This window comes from Rattus norvegicus, chromosome 6, assembly GCF_036323735.1.
Source record: "Rattus norvegicus strain BN/NHsdMcwi chromosome 6, GRCr8, whole genome shotgun sequence".
Lineage (NCBI taxonomy): Eukaryota > Metazoa > Chordata > Mammalia > Rodentia > Muridae > Rattus > Rattus norvegicus.
Window position 1 is genome coordinate 11,621,598 of NC_086024.1, and position 16,414 is coordinate 11,638,011.

At 46.1% G+C, this 16,414-nt stretch overlaps 1 protein-coding gene, 1 long non-coding RNA gene and 1 pseudogene across 2 annotated transcripts in view; 2 read left to right on the forward strand and 1 right to left on the reverse strand.

The window, feature by feature from the left end:
• The window catches only part of LOC120103455 (uncharacterized), a 61,221-nt gene extending 59,487 nt beyond the window's left edge, over positions 1–1,734 (forward strand). Inside the window, exon 3 of the long non-coding RNA XR_005505627.2 lies at positions 1,581–1,734. This is a non-coding gene — a long non-coding RNA (uncharacterized LOC120103455). The remainder of the gene's footprint in view (positions 1–1,580) is intronic.
• Ston1 (stonin 1) overlaps positions 1–16,414 on the reverse strand; it is a 49,373-nt gene that overhangs the window by 24,872 nt on the left and 8,087 nt on the right. The gene's annotated exons all lie outside the window — the stretch shown is intronic.
• Positions 14,929–16,228, forward strand: Ube2s-ps2 (ubiquitin-conjugating enzyme E2S, pseudogene 2; annotated as a pseudogene).

A 16,414-nucleotide genomic window follows, 5' to 3' on the forward strand; every position in this document is an offset into this window, starting at 1 on the left:
TGAGACAGCCAAGAAGAAAGCTTTAGGGTTTTGTGATAGGTGGTTAGATCTAGGAGAAACAAGGCCAAGCTGCCTTCTGGAAGGGAAGGGAACTCACAGCCTTTTGACCCGGCATGAGTTCTGGGCCCTCGGGCAGGTCTCCTCCGCTACAAGGCAGTGCTATTCCTGGGCAGATGCCTGAAAGTCTGACAGTCTTAGGGACCAAACTCAGGTCATCCAACTTGGCAGCAAGTGCCTTTCCCCACTGAGCCATCTCACTGGCCTCGGACTTACAATCTTAGTAGAGGGCTAACAAAAATCAACTCCTTTGCTATAAAAAATTGATATAAATAGTAAAAAAAATTGCAAAGGAGTTGATTAATTAACTTGTAATTATTTTAGTGTTTTGAGAAAAGACGAAGAGTTAAATGGCCCAGAGAGGACATTTAATACTCTAAAATGGAATTCTTCCCCTGACAGACGGCAAGCTTTCGCTAGCCTGTGAGCAGCCTGTAAGATTTAAGGAACGGCAGCTGTCAGGGAAGTCATCTAGGAGAGCAATCCCTGGAGGCAGGCTCTGGAGCACATAGGCACTGTCTTGGTACACACTCATGTACCACATACACCACAGCTTCTCCCTGGGTGAAGATCGCAGCATCACTCCTAAGTGCTGACTTCTGCGTTATACACCTCAAAGACCACACACATGTCCAGTAGTGCCTGGCAGGTGACAGGCAAGACTGGAGAGTTCCGTGTTTGAGTACTGGGGTGCAGCTGCAAGTTACCTCAACTCCCTGAGAAATGAGCGTTACCGTTGGATTTGAATGCTTGCCTCCCACCATGGGGACACCTCTACGATGAAACTTAATCTCCACCATGATATACTCAGGGGGGGGCTGTGAAGGGGTGAGTGTGTCCTCAGGGCTCCTCTTTATTAGTGGGACTGGTACCCTTACAAAAAAGCTCTGTAGCGCTTGTTAAATTCTCACGTAAAAGCACAGAACAGTGCAAGCTCTGACTGTACATCAAACTTATGGTCACTTTGATCTTGGACTTCACAGCCCCAGGGCTGCAAGCAGTAACTCTCTGCTGAGTGTGCACTCTCCAGGTTATGTATGAAGTTTTGTTATATAGCGCACTGGATAGCTGGGACAGTTAGCGTCTGTGAAAAGGCTATGAGGAAGACAGCAAAGATGGCCACTGCTACAGGACCCTGCCCCTAAGGAGCTCCTAACCTGGTAGGAAAGCCAAAACAAACAACAAATGGAGGATAAATGTGCTCATCCTCTCCTAACATCCATGGAAGGCTGAGAGTGCCCAGTAGTCCTGGCCCGTTGACTCCCATGGACGCTTCAAGGGGAGCAGTGACTGATCAGGTAGAGAGGCGATAGCTAACCGAACGGTAGTGATTCAGGCTCTGCTCATGTTTCCGTTGGAACATTGTCATGTGCACATTAATACCAGTGTAAAGACATTTCCCCCACATGGGCCTAGTCTCCCTGGGAGCAAAATTACTTCTCTTCCTCATCATTGCAAAGGTGAGACCTGGGTAATCATAGCTGCATGTGTGCCCCACAGCAAATGAATCTGTTTTTTTCCAGGGTCAGAGCCGGCTGTAACTGACCAGAAACACCCACATCTACACATCGTCTCCACCTACCAAACGAGAGAACAAAATTGTGCTTTCATCCTCGCCACCCCCGTGGGAGTCCACAAATACATGTGTGTGTGTGAGTATGCTCAACCCTTACAAAATTAGAGACTTTATTAAAGCGTTGATTTAGAGCTCAGTTATAAACCAGGTATCAAAGATCAGCCTTCACTGGTGTCTTCATCCCAAATATAGATATTAATAATATTCATATTCCTAGGTTTGGGGGACATTTGCAAAACACAGTGAATTCTATCATATGTCAGACGGTAGCTATCTATGTAGGAAGGTATTCTATGTCAGAAGGTATCTATCATATGTCAGGCTTTGAGGTTATTTTGCATGGAAAAACAGATTGGCTGTGCGTCTAAATCTGCCAGGACAGAGGCTCTCCCGTTAGCCTCCATTTAACCTCATGGAGTTTATATTCTGACTTGCAGGCCCTGTCTCTGAACTCTGGGTGACTCCTGAAAGTTTGAAGGCCATCCCTGGTGCCTTTGCTGGGCAAGACACATAAGTTGGAACAGATCCGGCCCTGGGTGGCGAGGGCTCAGCCAGCTCTCAGTACTGGCCGCTGGCCAACCCTAGCCCCAGCTCAGTGACCCTCACGGCCATCTCCCCACCATGAGTGCATTCCTCTCTTGCTCATGGCACAGGGCCCCCCGTATAAGTTCCCCCATGCTGTCAGACTGGGACTTGATCAGCTAGTAGGGGTAATGGTATTCTATGGCTCTGCATCTTTCTCCAGCTCCACATTTAAACTAGTCCTTGATCTCAAGGAATTGCCAACATTCCGTCAAACGCCCACACACCATGAGGGTTCGCTCTCCCAAGAAGGAATCTACTGAGAACTGGGTGCCTCTCTGCTGACTCTCAAGGTCTCAAGGACGCCTGCCAGCACACTGCAAGCTGGTGGCTTCCCCAAGATGAAGGGACACAAGAACATCTCCCCTCCCACTCTCCCCAAGCCCCACGTCTCCCCTCCTCCATCAGGAAAGGTTGTCCCCTATCACCCTCATTCTGGGTGGCTCCTGGCTGCTCTCTCAGGTGCAGTATGGCAGAAGAGACAGTTCAAAGTATAGGCAGAATGTCACGGTGCTGCTGGTGGGACCCTGGGATGAAGGCATGAAGGCAGAGGTTGGGTGTCCTGACTGACATCTTCAGGAATGGTATTCCCCATAGCTGCAGCCATAGGGGAATCTCTAAGTAGGGACACCCATCTGAACCCATGGGCATCCACAGACCCAGGAGACAGCATAGAACTCTACTTTTGTTGTTTATGCCTGTGTGGTAAAATATATATAAATGTTACTATTTGACCATTGTTTAGCACATATTTTCCTGTCGTTAAGAACATCTGTGGGCTGGGGAGATATATCTATGGGTAAAAAGCTTATTATGCAAGCTATATGACCCGACTTTAGATCCTGAGAATCCAGACACAGCACTTGCCTTTAATCCCAGCATGGGGAAATGGGAGATTGGGACAGAAGAAGTCCAAAGGCTAGCAAGCCTGGCCCATGCAGTGAAGAGACCATGTCTCAAACAAGGTGGAAAGCAAGGACCAACTCCCTCAGGTCTTATCCCCAAACACATGGTACCCCATGTGCTGCATGAGCATATAGACACACACACACACACACACACACACACACACACACACACACATATACATATGAGCATGCGTGCACACACTCACTCACACACAGATACCACACACACAAGCACACACTCACACACACAGACACACGCACATACACACATACACATGCACATACGTGCACACACTTGCTCACACACAGACATACACACTCACACAAACACATGCATAGACACACTCACACATACACATGCACATGCGTGCATACACTCACACACACACATATTTAGCATCCTCTCCCCAGAGCTCAGGAACAATAGAGCCTCATCCTCCTATTAGAGGGTCAAGGGCAGGGTTTGACCCCTGGAACGGTACAGGGCATGGAGGGAATGAGAGACTTGGCCCACACTGAGTACACACTGAGTCTTTTTTAAGTCTTCCCTCACTACCAACAGATCACATCAGTTCTACTCTGCCTTTCAACCTTCAGATATCACGTCAGCTGCCAATTGCCATACCTAGAACCCCAGGTCTGCCTCCAAGGTCCCCGCCACCTTCACACTAGACAGAAACAGCTCCATCTTTTTCATGGTTTTCCTGAAGTGTGGCTACCAGGACACCCACCATAGAAGCCTGAAACTCTGCTCAGGCCTCCTTCACGTACCTCAGGTATTGACTGTAAAATGACAGGCTCTCAACCTTTAAGGAAGAGGTGTGGGGACACACAGAATGATAAGTTTGTCCTTGGAAGTCTGAGGCATTGGGGACTGCTGCTCCTGCTGCTACTGCTGCTGCTACTGCTGCTGCTGCTGCTGCTGCTGCTGCTGCTATCAGGCTTGGGTGCAGGCTCAAACTCTGAGTCTCTAAGGGTCTGGGACTAATTCCCAAGCAAATTCTTCTGGTACAAAAACCACACACAGAACAGCTTCGCTGCAGTGTGAATACAGTGCTGTTAGCAAACAGAGCATACTGTCCAGGCGCGGGGCTGAACCAGGAAGTCGGGGAACTAACTGTCCTGGCCCAGTTGGTCTGCCAGTAAAGTAAGCCACTTAGCCACTCACAGAGCTTCTGTCTTCGTGTGCATAATGAAGCCTGCAAGCCACCCACACCCCCAAACGGTGAAGGCAGTGAACTTGAAGAAAGTAAAAAAAAAAAAAAAAACAAAACAAAACAAAAAAAAAAACCAAGACTGATATGTAGAAACGTGGTAATATTTAGCATGGAGAGGAGAGAAAGGGAGAAGACAAAGAAAAAGAAAGAGAAAAAGGAAGGGAGAAAGGAAGGAAGGAAAGGAAAGAGGGAAAAAGGGAGGGAGGGAGAAGGAAAGGGAGAGAGGGAGGGAGGCAGGGAGGGAGGAGGATTGCAGGAATTTTGGGGGTGAGGTGTGTAGCTTTGAGAAAGCCAAGAAAGGGGCTGGAGAGATGGCTCAGCGGTTAAGAGCACCCGACTACTCTTCCAGAGGTCCTGAGTTCGATTCCCAGCAACCACATGGTGGCTCACAACCATCTGTAATGGGATCCGATGCCCTCTTCTGGTGTGTCTGAAGACAGCTACAGTGTACTTATATATAATAAATGAATAAATCTTTAAAGAGAGAGAGAGAGAGAGAGAGAGAGAGAGAGAGAGAGAGAGAGAGAGAAGAAAGAAACTGGGGCAGGGTGGCTCCTGTCTCTCCAAGCCTGAGAGCCAGGGTCTGTCTAGGTTAGACATTTCTCCAGCAGAGAAAAGCAGAAGGGAGGGAAACAGGCCGTCCATCAGAAGAACAAGCACAAGTACAACTCAGCTCAGAGCAGGAAGCCTACTCATTGAAGTTCGAAGTGTTGGGATGGACCCGAGGACCCCCAAGCAGAACTCCCGAGCAGGACCCCTGAGCAGGACCCCCAAGCAGAACCCCCCGAGCAGAACCCCCTGAGCAGGACCCCTGAGCAGGACCCCTGAACAGGACCCCTGAGCAGGACCCCTGAGCAGGACTCCTGAACAGGACCCCTGAGCAGGACCCCCGAGCAGGACCCCCGGGCAGGACCCCCGAGCAGAACCCCAGAGCAGGATCCCTCAGCAGGACCCCCAAGCAGGTCCCCTGAGCAGGACCCCCGAGCAGGACCCCTGAGCAGAACCCCAGAGCAGGACCCCAGAGCAGAACCCCAGAGCAGGACCCCTCTGCAGGACCCCTCAGCAGAACCCCAAGCTGAACACCTGAGCAGGACCTCTGAGCAGCCCACGCGGCAACACACAAAGTACAATTAGGAAGCTCTGCTTTGAGGAGACAAAGACTAGAGTCCACAAAGATCACAGTCACAGGACAGCAAGTTGCAACCATATCACGCCACAAATGGCTGGTGCATCCCGATCTTCTCTCTCACTACAGGAAGAGGTAAGAGAGCTGAGCATTTAGGGGGAGGATCTCCTAGAATCAATTTTTTAGAAAAGCCTCAACTTAGTCCAATTTCATAATTCAGGAGTCCCTCCCTCTTCTCTCTGTGTATGTGTGTGTGTGTGTGTGCATGTGTACACGCGTGCGCGCAGCACATGTGGAAGTCAAAAGGCATCTTGTGTACACGTGTGTATGAAGGTCAGAGGTGAATTTTAGAATTACTACTCCTCGGATGCTGTCCACTTCTGGAGATCTGAGCGAGAAACAACCCTCATTTGAACACTTGGTCCTCAGTTGGTGGCTTGGTCTGGGGATGTGGTGAAGCCTAGCTAGAAGAAGCAGGTCTGTAAGGTGGCTTTGAGAGGTCACGTCTTACTTCACTTCCAAGTTCCCTCTTTTCTACTTCAAGCCAGTGATTGATATTGTAATCACTTAGCTTTTGCCTCCAGCTAACACTCTTTCCTGCTGCCACGCCTCTCCTCGTGCCACGCCTCCCTCCTCATGCCACCCCTGCCGTTAGGGACTCTCACCCCTTTAAAACCAGAGTAACCTCAAGTAAACTCTGTCTTCTTTACATTGCCTTCGGTTGTAGTGTTTGGTTTGGTTGTGAAGCCCTGTTTCTTAAAGTAGAAAATCACCAATTAGGCAAGTCTGATCCCAACAGGTTCCTGTCTGCCTTCTTGATGCGGGGATTAAAGGCAGGAGCCACCTTGCCTGGCTAGGAATACTGATACTGGGGAATTAGCCAGAAACTGCACAGAATCTTCCAGTGATAGAGACCTCATTATTTTGTGAGTTCATTTCATTCTCATTTAGACAGGATTAAACTCTTCTCCCTCATATTAACCTTAATGTATGTAGTCTCCAGGGCCCGTTTGTGGTGTGTTTAACAGCCTTCCCTCGCCCACCTTTCAGCTAACCAAGGAAGCTGCTGACACCCTGCACTGGGTCTCCCCACACTTCGCCAGAGCAGGAGTCTGCATCCTTCCAGCTAACCTTAAACACACACTGCCACCGTCCCTAACGTCACACTGCCACAAGGCACTGGCTGCTGCTTCTGCTTTGCCACCTCATACCTGTGAGCTCTGTGCTCCCTTCGCAGCCATTGGCCTCTTGCCCCAATTCAGTCAAAGGCTGAGGGATTGCCATGAATCGCACAGGACCAGGCCGACACTGGGCAGCCCCAAGTTCACTCCGCGTGAACAGAAGACAAGTTGTTTCTTATGACTAGAGTGTTCAACAGGCATCACATACTGGGTTTTCTCAGATTTCATTTGACAAGCGGAGAGAGAGAGATAGATAAATAAAGATAAAGTGTTGATCTCAGGATAACAGAGATGAACCTGAGCTCTAACTATGTAATATGCTTTCCATTCTCTTTCTCTCGCAGTGAAGAGGAAACAAAGCTGAATTGTATCCATTTTCTGAGTATGACTGAGATAAATTTTCCTCTACTTTGCAAGTTTATGCTTTCCGTCCATATTTGTTTAAACGGTAACCCACTGAGACATGGGTATGTGTTTAGAAATAGTTTAAGGTTTGAAGAAATCTTCCTCTAAGGATCTATGTCTTGGGGAATGCGATTGTGAACATGCAGTGTGTGTGTGTGTGTATACGTGTGTGTACGCACATGCATGTGCATGAGAGCATGTGTGAGCATACACACACATGCATGCTAATTACCTTGTGCATGAACACATTCCACAATGGTTATGCAGCACTTATAAAACAACACTTAAGAAAAAGCAGTCATCGTCTACTAGCTATGTGAGTCCTCTGTCTGGTAAGGGCAACCTTCGAACGCTGTCTAACGTGGTAAAGTCAAATGCAGGGCTCCTTGGAAACTCAAACCCTAATCAATAATGGCAGAAATGAGAGTAATAAATACCCATAATTCGAGTGGGCAGGGGGCTCAGTGGGAAAGGTGCCTGCCCCCAACCTGAAAACTTAAATTCAATCCCAGGAACCTGTTGACCTCTGACCTTTCATTTGTGCCTGAGCACATAGTGTACACACACAAAATAGATGTATTTTTTTTCTTTTCTTCTTTTTTTTTTTCTTTTTTTTTTTCTCGGAGCTGGGGACCAAACCCAGGGCCTTGCGCTTGCTAGGCAAGTGCTCTACCACTGAGCTAAATCCCCAACTCCTAGATGTATTATTTTTAATGTCTATAACTGAGGGGAGGGGCTGAAGCTTCTGGCCCTTGGGAGTTGAAAAGAGTTTCAGGAGGAATAGGGCATCTGTGGTGGTTTGAATAAAAATAAACATAAGCTATTTATTTCAAGACAGCGTAGGCTCATGATTATTGTATGATTAATTACCAGGGAGTGGAATTGTTTGGGAAGGATTAGAGTGTGTGTCCTTGTTGGAGGAGATGTGCCACTGGAAATAGGCCAGGCCCAGTCTCTCTCCCTCTTCCTTCCCCTACCCTGACCCCACACGTGTTGCCCGCAGATCAGGATGTACAGCTCTCAGCTACTGGTCTAATGCCATGCCTGTTTTCCTCCTTGATGACAGTAGGCTAACCCTCTAAAGCTGTAAGCAAGCCAACATTTGAATGCTTTCTCTTACGAGTTGCCTTGGTCATGATGTCTCTGTACACTGTTTATAGAACAGTGACTAAGACGGTGTCTGGGTTGCACCATGGAGGTTGGCATAACTGATAAGACAGAACAGAGCAGGTCTGCAAGGTACCGCCATGAGAGAGCCCAAACCTGCAGCTGGATAGGCACAGCTGTAGTCAGGAGAATGGGAAAAGGCCCACAAGTCAGTGAGGACGCTACAGCAACAACTTCGATTTTATCCTAAATACAATGAGGAGTGGGAGAAAACATTTAAAGAAAGAATAAGTAAACAAGAGACAGGCATGGTGGGGCAGCCTTTACTCTCAGCACTCGGGAGGCAGAGGCAAGTGAATCTCTGTGAGTTCAAGGCCAGCATAGTCAGGAGAGGCTACATAGGGAGAGCCTGGAGAGAGCAGGGTACGGGGAAGTAGGGAAGAGAGAGAAGGGGCGGTGATCAGAGTGAGATTTTGAAAAGCATACTACAACAGAACTGAGGGCAGAAGGGAGAGTAACCAGGTCAGGTAAAATGCAGGAGACGTAGGTGGAGGCTTCAAGAGAGAAGCCAGGATTAGACCTGATGGTTCTTGTCTTAGAAGCTTCTATTTAACATCTGAAATAAAGGAAGGAAGAAGAAATTATTTATCTCGTGCATCTCGCATGGCTTGGGAACGATTTCTCCAAAATTTTGCCAAACTCCTTATTGCTTCCGCAAGACCTCAGTCCTAGAGAGTGCTGCTAACAGAAGCACAGAGCAGGGGTTTAGTAAGGAGTTGCAGAATGATTAAGCCATAGACGTCTAACGGTGCTGAAGCAGTCCTAAGCCAAGCAAGGTCAGGGTCCAGGAAGCATTGAGAAGTTCCAGCAACACGGCATAAGAAGAGACAAATGGGAAAGGTCCACAAGAGAGGGGTTTACAGAATGTGGGGAGCCGCAGGAGGGAGAATGAAGCGCGCAGGACATCTAGTGTCAGGAAACGCTAAGGCTAGCAGGTGATTCTCAGGAGATGCTTCACTGTGGAACTGTGATGAGTGTGCCCTTAGAGGCAAGGCCTGAAGGACAAGCCTCAGGATTGATTCCTGCTCTTGATATGCCTTTCCTGTCATCATTAATCTAACACTCCCTGGGTCTTAGCCCACTCTACTGGGCAGATTTTCTGCAGATCCACAAAGATGTAACTGTCTTGTAGTGATGCTATACAGACAAATAACTGATTTCTTAATTCCTGATGATGATTCTAGAAGAATTCCTAAGATTGCACTAGTAACCGTTAAGCCTTTTATAATAAGGACCGCAATTAGAGCTCTCTGTAACATGACAGCAAGCTGCAACTGGGACTCTGCAATTCTTCTCATGTCCCTGGATAACTGTGCCGGATGGAAAGCGGGCAAGCAGATTTACTATGCAGGAATGCATTCTTCTAGGCCATAAAGCAATCAACAAAGGCTGTAAAAGGAATGAACGATTTACCGTAGGTGCAAAGAAAGAAGATAAAATATTGACTGGGTTTACCTATATAAAACTTCATGGTTAATTTAGACATGAGAATTATAATAGTAGACCCTTAGTGCACAAGAATTATAGTGTTAGACTCTCAGTGAACCTGTGGCGTTAGTGACAGATAATGAATGTCTAGCTAGATAACTCATCTTAATAGAAACACGTGCAAATACATCCGTTGTAAACCTATTTATGATTTGAATTTATTTTTAAACTTGTGGTAAACTTTTGAGAATTGGAGTACCATGTGATCATGTGTCCTTGGAAAATACAAAACTAGGAACGATGACTTTAAGTATGCAGAACACAGAATGCAGCAAAGAATTGAAATTGAGGCAGAAGGTAGCGGGCAGGAGAACGGAGAGAAAGGGCAGGAGCGAAACAGGATCTTCACAGAGATGAGGAGCTGAGCTGAGGAAAGAAGAGACAGCGATGAAGCTGCAGGGGTTGGAGAAGGCAGCAGGCTGCTCTTCTGACAATGGGACAGAAAAAGTAGAAGCTTTTCCTTTCTCTACGCAATAAAGGTCAAACCTTACTTTTCATCCAGAACGAATGCGTTCTTTGTACACTGGTCCTTATGTATGGATGTGTGTGTTTAAGTGAGTTGATGCAGCACATTGCTGGGTCCAAGAAATAAGTGCATGATAATGAAAGTGCGTGGATGTGTGTGAACGTACATGAGTTTATGCACATTTGCATGCGTAAACATTTTCCTTTCACAAACATGACTCTTTTCTCTTGGTTTAATAAGTTTATTGCTCCAAACCTCCCTCTTGCCTGGCAAGGGAGATGGGGGGCTTCTGGGCAATTAATCCTTACTTAATCTCCACGCTGTTAAGCAACAGGTGTTAATTCACCCAGAGGTCTGTTGTTCTGTCTTAGAGTAACTTAGAGTTAAGACAGGTAAACCTTAGAAAGCAACCTTAACCTCTCACAAGACCACGTCTTGCCCCTGCCAATACTCTACCCCGAGTCGGCTGCTTCAGGGAGCTAAACTCCCTGCAGTTTAGGAAACTGTCTTCTGTAAGGAGAGGCTATGTATGCACAGAGCCTCTCCAGTTCCCCTGTGGGAGTTGGGGAAAGACTCCCCTCTAGTCAGACAGACAAGCTGGCAGGGAGGCTGGTGACAGGGCGAGCACACGTGAACAGTTAAGTAAAAACATCTGGCAGAAGGGGAACTGTACCACAGGAGGAGGCCGATTCCGACAAGCAGGGGCAGTGGAAGTTGGCCCGTCCCCAGCTAGCACTACATACAGCTCACACTCAAAGATGGATGATGTCAGTGTGCAAACAATCCCTTCTCACTGGAAGGAGATGATAATCTCCAAGTCTGTGCCTTCTTGGAGGACCAGACTCTGTCATCTGATTTTTCCAAGTTACTTACTGTTAGGAGCACCTCTTTTCTGAAGGGAAACAGAGGATCAGTGGATCTGGGGGTGGGGGGAGGTGGTGAGGACTGGGAGGAAGGAAGGGAGGGGAGGTTGTGGTCAGGATGTATTGTATGAGAGAGGAATAAATAATAATTAAAAGAAAAAAAAACAACTAGGAGCATCTGACCAAATGGACGCCTGCCCACGCCTGGATAACATCATGACTAGCAAAAGACTGCTTCAAGCCAAATGAACAACAGACCTGAAGCTAGCTGCACATTGCAGGGGCATGGAGTGGGTCTGGGTGTGAAGATTTGCAGATTCAAGCACTGTGTAAATGCTAAAATGAGGTCAACATAAACAAGGTTTGAGCTGGGCACAGGTAGTACATTTCTGTAATCCCAGCTCTGAGAAGGCAGAGGGAAGGATCAACCTTGATGGGTAGCAAGACCCCGTCTCAGAAAAGGGAGGAAAAGGAGAGAAAAAGAAAGAGAAAAAGAAAACAAGATCTGTAACTTCGTTTTTCATTTTTCTAACCTTCCAAATTGACTTTGAATATGGGTTGTGGTGAACTAGGGGGAAAAAAAGCATTCAAAGGGAAGAGCTGTGGCCAGTGTGCAGCCCTGTGTTCCTGGGTTGTGGCTGTGTTAAATTAGATTCTCACTGCTGTTTGCACAAGGCGCTTGGCTTAGTTCCACAGTGAAAGGCTATTTTTATGCATGAGCCACAGATATTGAAATGGAAATGTATCTGTAATTCCAATCACACTTTCTTTTCATAATGTTTTTTTCTTCCTCTTAAGAACACACATAGCTATTATCTTCTCTATATCTTCTTTTAAAATATTATGTATGCGTTTGTGTGCTAAGGATGGGGCAGTACATCAGTGGTCAGAAGACAACTTATAAAACTCAGTTCTCCGTTTCCACCACATGGGTCCCAAGGATTGAATTCAGTCCAATGTCAGCACGATGGTTAGTAAGACTCTTGCAAAACTCAACATTCTCTAAGCCAAATACAGATGCTAGAGAACCCAATAGGTGATGATTTTAATATAGGCATATTTTCGGTTTTGAGAATTTCTCAAGGATTAGTCAGCTGAGTTCCTCCTCCTCCTCCGGCCATGTCTTCCTTGATGCATGTTCTAACCCTCCTCCTCTCCCATGCTCAGCCCCTTCATGGCCCCACCATGAAAATAGCAGCTAGGGGACTCGTAAATTTAAAACATTAATATGTATAACAAATAAAGTTAAGGGTTTGTTTCCTTAAAAGACAAACACACTGGAAATAAAGCAAAGAAGTGATTCTGATTATAGAGGGACAGGATTCTTTGGTGGCCAAAATCACCCTGCAGAAAAGCCTAGTAGTTGAACGTTGTTGTAAAATTATAAAAAATAAAATGCTGTCTTTTACCTCGCTAGGTTTCCAGCACCGCAGTGTCCCATCCCATATCACACTGCCAAAGGCCTCTCTCTGAGCCTGGCAGCAATCTCTCTACCTATCTAGTTCCCAAGGCAGGTTTCCATGCCAGAAACACATCCCAACTCCATGGCCGCCCAGACTAGCCGCTGCACATACTCTTAAATCTGCACATGAAAGAACACACAGCACAATGACCTTTGACCCAATTGATAATATAATTGCCCACCTAAACATACAAAGCCCTGTACACATCCATCCCTTAAGAACGTTCATAACAACCTGTAAAGGTACAGTGTGGAATCATTGTCACCTGCCATATTGTCCCCACAGCTTCTCCCTCTGTCCCTCCTGTCTCTCCCCTTTCCGTTCCAGTCTCCTCCTCCTCCTTCAAACTTTTCTCCTGCCCATCCTTCCTTCTCATCCAATGACAGGCCTCCTTCTATCCTGTACCTGCCCTCACCTGCACTTTAAAAATTAAATGGGGAGAAGGTTCTGGTGAAGTCACCTGAGTCCTTGGGGTGGTGGAATTAGCATCAAAATACAGATAACTCCAGGCCAAACCACAACAGTTGAGGGTGACAAACAGCCAAATCAAAATCTAAAGGAAAAGACATAAAGAATTCCCTTAGAGAAATGCAGGAAAACACAATTAAACAAGTAGAAGCCCTTAAAGAGGAAACACAAAAATTCCTGAAAGGATTTCAGGAAAACACAATCAAACAGGTGAAGGAATTAAAAATGGAAATAGAAACAATAAAAAAAGCACAAACGGAGACAACCCTGGATATAGAAAACCAAAGGAAGAGACAAGGAGCTGTAGATACAAGCATCACCAACAGAATACAAGAGATAGAAGAGAGAATCTCAGAAGCATCAGATTCCATAGAAATCATTGACACAACTGAACTGAGAATGGGACCCTCATTGAAGGTATCTAGGAAAGGACTGAAAGAGCTTGAAGGGGCTTGAGACCCCATATGAACAACAATGCCAACCAACCAGAGCTTCCAGGGACTAAGCCACTACCCAAAGACTATACATGGACTGACCCTGGGCTCCAACCTCATAGGTAGCCTATAAGGTGAATAGCTTCATAGGTGAATAGCCTAGTAAGAGCACCAGTGGAAGGGGAAGCCCTTGGTCCTGCCAAGGCTGAACCCCCAGTGAATGTGATTCTTGTGGGGAGGGCGGTAATGGGGGGAGGATGGGGAAGGGAACACCCATATAGAAGGGTAGGGGTGGGGTTAGGGGGATGTTGGCCTGGAAACCGGGAAAGGGAATAACATTTGAAATGTTAATAAGAAATACCCAATTTAATAAAGATGGATTAAAAAAAATCCAAAGGAAACTCATCTAAGAGCATGCTAAGTTGATTACTGAGAAATCAGGAGCCATTTGGAGGAATAGCCACTGCCTCTCTGATTAGACCTCAGGAAACACTGTCCTTGTTTGTGAGAATCTCAGCAGGGGGTAGGTAATGGAAGGTGACTGCTGTTCCTGGATTTTAACATAAGCCCAGTATTTATTATTTCCTGTCATGCCATTTGGATTCAGATACACTTATTGAGGTAGACTTTCTTATTACTGTTTTTTATAGAGGAAGCAATGTAGCTATAAAGACTGCTAAATGGCTGGCCCAAAGGTGCACATCTACTTGGTGGCAGAGCTTGCTTTGTGATCAAGTTCTGTTAACTCCAAAGTCTATTTGTCTTCCCTTGTGACTTAGGGCTGAAGTAGAAAAGGCAGGGGACTGCTGCAAATCTGATTTCCTTAAGACTAGAAAGGAGAGGGGCTGGTTTGGCAGTTAAGAGCATGTACTGTTCTCCCAAAGGACTCACATTTGTTGCCTAGCTCCCAACTATGGCTCATGACTATCCGTAACTCTAACTCCGTGAGATCTGAAGCCTTTTCCTTACCCCTAAGGGTGCCCGAATATGTGTGTCATACATTCACAAAAATATGCACAGACATACGTAAATAATAAACACGGAAATCTAGAAGTAAATACTATTATGGAAAAACACCCAGAACACAGTATAGGCAGGAAATTTCTCAACAGAGACCCATTATCACACAGGAACCCTAATAGCACAGGAACAGCCCTAAGCACTAACAAATGAGATTATATGAAAATAAAATGGTTCTGTCAACAAAATACACTTTTATCAGCAGAGTGAGTTGACACCCTGCAGAATGAGAGAAAAGCTTTGCTACCTGTGGTTCAGGCAAAAGCTTACTACACAGAATGCATGAAGACTAATACACAGAATACACAAAGAACTACAAAAACGGAACACCAAAATTTTTTAAAAAAACAAAAAAAGAAAAACTACCAATCAATAAGTGGGTCAATGAGCTAAACAGTTCTCATCGCAAAAGAAGAGATACAAAAGGCCAGTAAATACTTTTAAAGTGTTCATAGGCTAATCAGAAAAAGACACCTTTCCCTTCTATGTCTCCAGCCCGCCAAAGTGATGAACTGCAACATAAGGAATCTGTCTTCTCACATCATCTACCTAGTGTACAATGAGGGGACAGCACTAACAGAGGACTCACCTGATGGCAATGAGTCTCCCCATTGAGGAGGAGCTCGACAATATGCAGGTCACCATGGAGTCCCCATGGGGATGCCCTATGCCTGGGGTCCGTTCCATACAAAGCTCCTACTGGGGAAGGTAACCAAGAGCTACCTCCTGACTAAGATCTACGAAGTGTGGGTGCCAGTGTGCTCTCGAGGGACCAAACAGCTGAGCTGGGCATGCAGCACAAGGGCCCGCTGATCTCCCCTAACCCAGAGTCGGCACTCAACCAGGAAGCATGCCGCCTGCTTTTGGAGAACTACGAAAGAGTACGCTGCTAGCCCAGCCTGCTCACAGAGATCCATGGGTACGTACAGGTGGAACCAGAAGTGGAGAGCTAAGACTACCTGGCCATGAGGCTGCAGCCTCCTCCATAGATGCTAAGACTGTAGGGGTCCTAGAAGGAACTGAGGATCTCACAGCCAAGAAACATGCAGGGTACTGAGATAAGAAGCTGGCAGCCAAGAAAAAGCTGGACAAGAGGCAGGTACTGGGGCACTGTAGTGGGCTCTTCTCCCTCCTTCTCGCCCCTGTTCTGTCCCCTCCAACTCTGCCTCTACGTTATTTAAATTATCGCTGGGGTGGAGTGGGTGGGAGTGCCAAACCTGGATTTGTTGGAAAAGCACAACAAAAAAACAAAGCCAACTAACCAACAAAACCTGAAAACCTGAGTCCAGTCCCCAGAACCCACATTCTTGAAGCAAAGAACCAACTACATCAAGTGTGTGTGTGTACACACACACATACACATCAATCAATCAATCAATTAATCAACAAATAAATAAACATATCTTTTTAATTCCACTAAGAAAGTATTCAATTCCCAGAACTTTCGGAGAAATACAAATTAAAACTACTCTGAGTTTCCATCTCTTTCACAGTCATATTAGCTATGATCAAGAAACCAGTAACAAATGCTGGTGAGACAAGGGAGGGGAACCCTTACCTACTTGGGGAGACCATGTGCTATAGTTCTCCACAGTAAGCTACTATGGAAGTCAGGGCAGAGATGGCTCAAAAACTAAAAATATAACTATCATATAAGCCAGCTCTACCAACTCCCGGGTATATTTCCAAAGGTGCTTTATATCCTACTACAGATACATTGTACTTTCACATTTGTTCACTGTAGCTCTGTTCCTAACAGGTAGGAGCTGGAATCAGTCCACATGGCCATCGACAGACGAATGAGTAATGAATATGTAGGACATATATGCAACAGAATTTTATTCAGTCGTTTTTAAAAAAGGAAAAATAAAGAACGAAAGAAATGAAATTTGTAGGAAAATGGGTAGAACTAGAAAATGTAAAGTGAGGTAATTCAGGCGCAAAAAGATGAATGGTGTCAGTCCCTCTCGTCTGTTGATACACACATTGTTAC